The sequence below is a fragment of the Dasypus novemcinctus genome, chromosome 31 (genome assembly GCF_030445035.2).
Source record: "Dasypus novemcinctus isolate mDasNov1 chromosome 31, mDasNov1.1.hap2, whole genome shotgun sequence".
Taxonomy (NCBI): domain Eukaryota; kingdom Metazoa; phylum Chordata; class Mammalia; order Cingulata; family Dasypodidae; genus Dasypus; species Dasypus novemcinctus.
This window is the reverse complement of record NC_080703.1, coordinates 19,798,762-19,808,142: the sequence shown is the minus strand read 5'-3', so window position 1 is coordinate 19,808,142 and position 9,381 is coordinate 19,798,762. Positions and strand designations below refer to the sequence as shown.

General features: G+C 43.8%; 1 pseudogene; it reads right to left on the bottom strand.

The window, feature by feature from the left end:
• Positions 1-486: 486 nt before the first annotated feature.
• Positions 487-9,162, bottom strand: LOC101441122 (GTP-binding nuclear protein Ran-like; annotated as a pseudogene).
• Between the last annotated feature and the right edge of the window lie 219 nt (positions 9,163-9,381).

The window sequence follows — 9,381 nt, the reverse complement described above, 5'->3', positions numbered from 1 at the left end:
CATATCCAGCCAGATCAAATCCATGATTCAAATGTAGAAAATTAAAAAGTAGACATAGGGAGTAACTGACCTAATAGACTTCAAATTAAATAACTGCAAAGGCTATTTGAAGAGCAACATGGCACAAGTTTCCCTAGTAGAGGTTTAAAAATTCTTAAAAACAATGGGTGTGTTCACTTGCTTAAATATATGAAATACAACTTTGTTATGATTCTAAACTAAAATTAATGGGGATAGTAATAAGCAAGTCTTCACTACTGAACATTGTGATGTGACTGTAGCGGTGTTATAGTTGAAACTCAAGAAGGAAACAACTGCATTCCAAAACAGCTAAATCTGCAGCCCCCCCAAAATGAAGGTTTTTAACTTCAACATTCAATCCGAAGCCCATTCATCTCCTTCAACCTCCCAGAGATTAAGCCCATGTTCTGCTTGTGTTCTGCTTGGCTATATAATGAAGTGTCAAATGCTGCATCACAGGACAGTTGCCTATAAAACTAGACTTCTGACGCTGGGATTCAGCTTCGTTTTCTCATGGCTCATCGTCCTCATCTGGGACAGCAGTTGTTTGAGCAAGCCCCAGGTCATGCTCATTTTCTGCGGCCAAAGCTGGGTCTATAACATTGTCTGGTGGGACAAGAGCAGGCATGGCAAGCTAGGATATCCAATCCAATTTCTAGCAAGCCAAAGGAAGGGCTTTTCAAAACCGTAGTTACTGTTGGCAGAAATGTCATAGTACTGAAGATTCTTCTTTTGGTGGAAGATGATGGCTTTTGCCTTAACTTTCATGTTGTTAAAACCCACTTTTTCTTTTTTTTTTTTGCCACACAACATGATGGGATGTTTTCACGCCCTCATACAAGATGTCTATGTTAGCTAGGCACATTCTTGTAAGTAACTCTTGATATTACATCAAACATTATAATGGTACCCTGGGCTTGGATATGATATCCATTCTCAGCCCACCAAATTTCTCCTGAACAGGTATATCTCATATACTCAATTTAATAGAGCCTCTATTGGGATGGAACACAAGGAGATGGACCTCAATACCCATACTCCTCAAATTTACCAGACACATGGCATTTCACAAATGTAGTTTTTCTAGTACTGCCATTGCCAACCATTACAACTTTAAACTGAACTTGGTTCTACTTGGACAGCCATTGTCATGGTTCTTCCAGAAGTTCCTCAGTCCTCCATCTGACTATATGAATTTTAACATATATATAGGTTTGTGTACCCACCACCACAATCAGGAAACAAATATTTCAGCCATCTCTTTGTAACCACCAGCAATGTCAAAAACAATACTACTGGCACCCCAGGATGTCCTCTCAGACCCATCTCATTTCCACGCCTTTCCCATACCCAAGATAATATTTTCCTTGACTTTTAACACCACTGATTAGTTTTGGAATGGAATCATATGGTATGCATTCTTTTGTCTGACTTCTAATGCTCAACATTATGTAAGATTTATCCATATTGTCATGTGATTACTGGAGGGCAATTAATTGAATAATAGTTCATTCTATGATAGCATTTTTGGAGAATTAAAACGATTTTATAAAGGGAAGCAGATATGGCTCAAGTGATAAGGCCTCTGCCCACTATATGGGAGAACGCAGGTTTGATCCCTGGGGCCTCCTGGTGAAAAAAAAAGAAGAGAAAGCGTGTCTGCGCGGCAAACCCATGCCCATGTGGCAAGCCGAGTGCCTGTGTGGTGAGCCAAGTGCGCATGCAGTGAGCCAAGTGCCCATATGGTGAGCTGAATGTCCATGTGGGTGCCTGTGCGGCAAGCTGAGTGTCCACATGGTGAGCCGAGTGCCCATGCAAATGCCCGCGTGGTCAGCCAAGCGCCTGTGTGGTGAGCCGAGGGCCCGCGCACTGAGCTGAGTGCCTGTGTGAGTGCCTGCGTGGCGAGCCGAGTGCCCACGTGAGGGCCCGTGTGGTGAGCCAGTGCCCACGTGGTGAGCCGAGTGCCCGCACGGTAACCAGTGCCATGAGGCGAGCCAGTGCCCTCATGGTGAGCCAAATGCCCGCTCAGCAAGCCGAGTGCCTGTGCGGTGAGCCAGTGCCCGTGCAAGTGAGTCACGCAGCAAGATGATGATGCAACAAAAGAGATACAAAGGGGAGAGTCAAGGTGAAGTGCAGCAGAAACCAGGAACTGAGGTGGCACAGTTGACAGGGAACCTCTCTCCACTTCAGAGGTCCCGAGAATCGAATCCTGAAAATCCTTGAAAGACCAGAAGAGAAGACAGTAAGAGAAACAGATATAGAAAATCACACAGCGAGTTGTCACAGCAAAAACAGCAGGGTGGGGGAGGGGTGGGGAGGGGTAAAAGAAAAAAAATCTTTAAAAAAAGAGACTTTATATAGATTGATAAACAATATTTTAAACAATGATTTCTGGGCTTTTCCTTACACTTAGAAAGGCCTTCAGCTCTTCAAGATTTCAAATTAAATCCCTCCATGTTTTCTTTTAGTACTTTAATAATTTCAATTTTCAGGGTTAAATCTTTGGAATTTATATTGACATAAGGAGCGAGGCAATATCTGTTTTTCAAGATATTAACATATTATCCCAATACTGTTATGGAGTTACTCATTTAATCCTCACAGGAACTTCACAGCAGATACAATTACAGGTCTTTATTTTATACATGGAGAAACAGAAACATGGAAGTTAAGCCATTTCCCCCCTCACAGAGCTGGCATGAGAACCCAGTCAGTGACTTTCATGTCTAAGTGTTTATTCACTGTACTACACCGTCTTTTTAAACAGGAGGAACCCACTGACTATCTTGAATATGAGGCAAGGACTCTTTTTATTTTTTTTTATTTTTATTTTATTTTTAAAAAGATTTATTTATTTATTTAAACCCCCCGACACCCCTGGTTGTCTGTTCTTGGTGTCTATTTGCTGCGTCTTGTTTCTTTGTCCGCTTCTGTTGTCGTCAGCGGCACGGGAAGTGTGGGCGGCGCCATTCCTGGGCAGGCTGCTCTTTCTTTTCACGCTGGGCGGCTCTCCTCACGGGCGCACTCCTTGCGCGTGGGGCTCCCCCACGCGGGGGACACCCTTGCGTGGCAGGGCACTCCTTGCGCGCATCAGCACTGCGCATGGCCAGCTCCACACGGGTCAAGGAGGCCCGGGGTTTGAACCACGGACCTCCCATATGGTAGACGGACGCCCTAACCACTGGGCCAAAGTCCGTTTCCCAAGGACTCTTTTTAATTGCAACATAGACACAAGCACCCAAGTGTTTCCAAGAGTGAATTTGTTTACTTATGAGTGGGATTAGCAAGCAGTTACTTAGTAAGGAGTAGGGAATTGGATCCCTTCTCACCTCCATTTCCTCAGCTCTTCTCTTTGTTAACAAGAGGCCTCATTCTTGAAATAAGATTTCTCAGCTCAGTGTTGGGTTTCCATTCAAATGACTCACTAAATTTTTCAGTCATCAGTTGTAAACAATCATTAAACTGTTAAAATTAAATTGAACAGCTTTAAAAAATTTAGCAGGGTGTGTCTCAGAAAAGAGAAGGAAGTGCTAAATATATTGCAGTTGGAGACCAGCAGAAAGGGCAAAGAGGTCTGGGATCAGTTTCCAGGGCTCATGCTGAGATCCTATGACTCCAAGCAAGCCATTTTTCCTTCTTCCTTGTGCCTTTCTGTCACAATAATAATGTAGAGCCTTACTTTCCTCTTATTTTTTTGCCTTCAATGGAAATTACATTAAAAACGACTATCTTTTGCCCTCTTTCCCCACTCCCACCCCAGTTCTTTAAAGGCTCCAGATGGGAGTTAGACCAGGCTGAAAAGTTGACTGAATTCCAGGATGAATCATGGTTTAAGTTTAGACTCTGATGTGCAGACCTTTCTTCCACAGGTTTTCCAATTTTTTATAACTTTAATTTACACAGTCTTACGACATTCTCTTGCAAATGTAATATTAAAAACATAACTTTTCTTTTTTAAGGATTAATCGGGAATTGAACTGAGGACCTCACACATGGGAAGCAGGTGCTCAACCACTGAGCTATGCTCACCCACAAAACATATTTTGAAGTGTTCTGACGAAACGCATTAAAACAGTATAGTAACACAAGTATTTTGATTTGCTCCAGATCTTTATTACTTGCTACAACCAAAGTCTTTAATCTTTAGTCTGTCTCATTACGTACTTGTCAAAGTCTATAAAACTGTATAGTGCAAAGTGTAAACCATTATGTAAACTCTAGACGTTTTTAGTAGCAATGGTTCAATATTGGTTCATCTATCAATCATGTGATCTATTTTCGTAAAAGAACGCAGTTAAAACTACCAACATTTATATACAAATAAGTTTGTTTCTATATATTTTCATAATTAAATAAAAACTGGAAGAAAAATGAAATTAATAGAGGTTATTTGGGAAAGTAAGATTATGCTTTTGACTTTGTTACAATGAGCATATATTACAATGTGCAAGACTGAGTTTGTTTAGGAGCATATGGTAACCCCACTGATGTGTATGTGTGTGTGAGAGAGAGAGAGCAAGAGAGAGAGCGAGAGCGAGAGCGAGAGCGAGAGAGAGAGATGGTCAGACAAAGCTTGAAAGAAAGGACACCTTAGAAGCATAATCAGGGGAAGCGGACTTGGCCCAGTGGATAGGGCATCCATCTACCACATGGGAGGTCCGCGGTTCAAACCCTAGGCCTCCTTGACCCGTGTGCAGCTGGCCCAAGCGCAGTGCTGATGCGTGCAAGGAGTGCCCTGCCACGCATAGCGGAGCCCCACACGCAAGGAGTGTGCCCCATAAGGAGAGCCACCCAGCACGAAAGAAAGTTCAGCCTGCCCAGGAATGGCACCGCACACACGGAGAGCTGACACAACAAGGTGATGCAACAAAAAGAAACACAGATTCTCGTGCCACTGACAACAACAAGAAGCAGACAAAGAAGAACATGCAGCAAATGGACACAGAGAACAGACAACGGCGGGGGGGTGGGGTTTAGGGGGAAAGAAATAAATAAAAAATAAATCTTTAAAAAAAAAAGAAGCATAATCAAGGGTCAACAAGAAAAGCGGAAAAGGAAGAAAGGCATGGAGGATGGAGGATAATGAGTATACTTCTGTACTCACTAAAATTTTCACAACTATTATGCATACATTGCAGAATTTTTTTTTAAAAGGCAAGGAGGTGGGAAGCGGATGTGGCTCAACTGATAGAGCTTCCGCCTACCACATGGGAGGACCTGGGCTCAATCCCAGGGGCCACGTGGTGAAAAAGAAGAGAAAGCATGCCTGCACAGCAAGCCAGTGCCTGCACGAGTGCCTGTGTGGTGAGCCAGTGCCTGCACGAGTGCCCGTGCGAGTGCCCGTGCGGTGAGCCAGTGCCTGCACAAGTGAGTCACACAGCAAGATGATGACGCATCAAAAGAGAGACAAGGGGAGAGTCAAGGGGAAGCACAGCAGAGACCAGGAACTGATGTGGCACAATTGACAGGGAACCTCTCTCCCCATCAGAGGTCTCCAGGATTGAATCTCAGTGAATCCTAGAGGAGAGAAAATGAGAAGACAACACAAGACAGCAAAAACAGCAGGGCGGGAGGAGGGGAAGGGAATAAATAAATAAATCTAAAAAAAAAAAAAGACAAGGAGGTATGCGATAACAGGATGGGGGAAGGGAACCACAAGTATTTTGATATTTCTGGAGCTTTGAAGTGTGAAATGTGGAGAGGGTGTGACAAGAGGGAAAGCAAGAGCCAGGCTGCTGAGAGCTTCTTGTGCTGCCTGGGAAGCAGGAACACTAGCCTGCCGGATGAGGAAGGCACTGGTGGGGCTTCAGCAGGAGAGTAAGATCCGATGTGTAGAAGGCAAACTGGAAAGAAGCAAATTTGGAAACTAGGAGACCACTGAAGTGCTGAGAAATAATGAAGATTCAAACTATCTAGCAAACAATAGGAAAAAGGGTGGATCTGAGAAATACTTCAGAGTCTAAGACCCAGGATGGGTGATTCTCTGGCTACGAGTGATGAATGAGAGTGGGATGTCTTGACTGACTTCCAAATTTCTGGCATGGGTAACTAGACAGATGGAGATGACACCAGCCAAGGCAGAAAATACAGATGGAAGAACAAGCTTGTGAAGGAGGAGAAGCAACAGGGTGAGAGAAAACATAGAAGGGGCAACTCTGGTAGTGATGGTGGGAAGTGTGATAGTGGATGATTTCAGTTTTGTTCATATTAAATCTTGAGGTGCTTCTGGGCAGTAAGGGAAGATGTCCAGTAGGTAGTTGGATATAGTAAAACTAATCAATTCCACAGGAATTTAGTCTCAGTTCCTGTACCAGACCATGGCTGAATTGCAAGGACAGGTACGGTTCTCGTCCTCCCAGACATGAGAGTCGAGTGGAAATGCTGTAATCTGGAGCTCAGAGGAGAGGTGTAGGGGAGAGGACTCAAGGTACAGAGGACGGTATTACCCAGGAGGGTGTTACGAATAAGATGAGAATGAAACGCTTAGAATTGTGTCATTTACTATGAGCCACATACTCTGTACACATCATCTAATTTGGGCCTCACAGCAATCCTGTGGAATATTACTAAACATGATGAAGGGCAGAGAGTTAAGACTCAAGCGGTGACAATCTGACTTGTGGGCAGAATTTATTCTAAGAAATGCTTTCTTGGGCAATTTCAAAGTGCCTCTCGGAGCAGATGTGGCACAAACGGTGGTGTGCCTGCCTCCCACATGGGAGGTCCTGGGTTCGGTTCCCAGTGCCTCCTAAAGAAAAATCAAAATAGACAAGGAACAGATGAGTAAAAACAATTGAACAAAAACAACAAGCCAAAGAGGAAGGGGAAGAATGCCTCTGGATACGTTTGCACTATCTACTTTGCTCCTCTCCCTCATTTCCTACTGTTACGTCGTAACCATCCTGCTTTCTTTTGGCATTTGACTTTGCACTCTGTGGTTTATCCGAGTGCTAAAAATTAAACAGAGCTAGGAAATGACTGGCTTGTACCTAAAGCAAAATCTGGGTCACGTCAAAGACCACAGTCTAAACCACTGTGCTCTACTCCTGTGGTTGGCAGAACTAGAATGCTTGCTGAGGTGTAAGAAAGGGTATTGTGTGCTGATGCAAAAGGGCTGGTAAGGTATTTGTGGTCAGAAAGTAGGAAATCACAGTTAAAGATTTCAGCTGTGTACTGGTTCTTTTGGCTAGCCTTTTGACATCTCATTTTCTTATCAAAGGCTTGAAAAGGAAACTTGATAATAAACTTTTCTGAACCATAGTCCTTAGTGATTTTGTTATTCTGAAAATTTCTTGATTCATGAAGATGGGGATGAAATTTGCTATTGGAGTGGGTAGAATGACAATTTGATTTGGACTGTAATTATAAAGATTGCTTCTTTGTGTAGATAAAGATGAGTACTAGCTCCACTGGGAATTCATATGAGACCTTCATTACTGTAACTGGGGTGCAAAACCCATTTCAAGTGTACTTTGCTTTGCAGGGAGATATGCTAGTCCTTGAGAAACTAGTCAGGAGATGAAGAGTTCAAATGACTAACACTGAAATCACGGGTAGTCATAATGTGCATGTTGGGTTGGTACTGTTCTGAGAAGTGGGCCAAGGTCAGATCCTTCAGAAGGTGATTTGCATCCAAATTTGTGTCATCCAAGAGGGGTGAAGAAATAAGAGTAACTTATGGGTTTAATTAAGAACAGAAAACAGAGATTGTTAATGTTGCAGAGGCCTGAGCAGAGGAGCTATGAAGAGGCTTAACGTTTCAACGAAAAAAATTTTTTTGTGTGTCCTATCAAGACTATCCCTTTTTTCACATAATTAATCCTTCTCTGGTGTTTCCCTTTCTCTAAGCAATATCTTTTCTTATTCATCTGTGTATTAATTATTATAGCCTGCCTTGATAGGGCCCACATATGTATATATACACACATATGTATAAACATAAAACTGGCAACCTTTGCTGTATAAATTGTGAATGTTAGGGTGAGGATGCACACCGGACACCTGGAGTTTGGGAATAGCTGAAGGTCTATGGAACTTTACAATCTGTTGAGAGATAAGTAAGGACTTTAAAAAGAAGAAAGAAAAGCAACTCTTGGTGATGTGTTCACTGTGAGACATGAGAGGACTTAGCCCACGTGTGTCAGGGCAGGGTTGTGACCAGGACCTGCTCCAGCTATAACACATTTAAGAATCAGGCTATGAGATCATAAGAGAGCAGCTTTCTCTCATGACTGCTGGTAATAAAACACTTGCCGAAACATGGAGATCAGAGTACACTGTCAGGTTCTGATACCTGAGGCAATGTGAAGCAGTTCCAGATGATGCCAAAACTACAGCATGCAGAAGTAGGCTGCTGAGATTGATACGAGGGTTCGCAGATGGCCAAAGGTCAGGGTGTCAATGAATCAGGCACAAAAACGTTAAAATCTCTTAGGATGCCCAGAACAACTAATGGGGAGGAGATGATGGACAAACAACATAGCAAGGAACTGAGAGTGCCTACGATTGCAAGCGAGAGAGTTCCATCCATTGGATGCACGGGATTGAATTCCCCCTCAAATAATGGGGGAGTGGGCATCACCATCCCAGAGTCCTCAGGATTGGGAAACGAACCATGGACTAAAATAAACTGACTAATATTAAAAAAAAAAAAAAAAAATCTCTTAGGATGATTGCAGCTGTTAGGGATGAATTTGCGCTCCTCAGGAAACTGTGTCTTCCACTAGGCTGTGAATTCGTTATGGGCAGGAATTTTGTTTTATTCAGTGTAGCATCCATAAAACCCTTACACTTAGAATGAGAAAGATTGCTGAATGTATACGTAAATATATACAATTTCGGTGAAGCACAGAATAAAGGCAGGTGTCCAGACAACGGCGGTCTTAAATTATTGGCCTGCAACATTTGAACCCAGGAAGTCTCAGGTGGCACGTAAGGACCCCCGAAGAGTCCAGGATGGGCCCCTCTGGGGAGCAGTCGGGAAAACTGGGCACTAAAGATACAGAATCCTAACAATAAATACCGAACAAGACTACACTATCATCGGGGTCCACCTCAGAATCCCTCAGTACCTACCCCTCTTATCCCACTCTGGTCGCCCACATACAAGGTTCTTCCCGGTGGGCAAGGCAGCCACGCCATCTTCAACCCAAGCAGCACTCTCCCCGCCTATCTCCGCAGCGCCGAAGCCCAGCTGAACGTCTGGGCAGCGCTCACTTCAGTCCCAGCCCCGCCGCTGAGCCGCGACGGTCATCGCTGTGCTGAAAGAGTTTAGGAAGCTGAGAATTCTGCCTTCACGGTCCTAAGCTCGGACTCAACGCTACGAACGCGCATGCGCGGGCGCCGGCCTCTTGTTTGTGC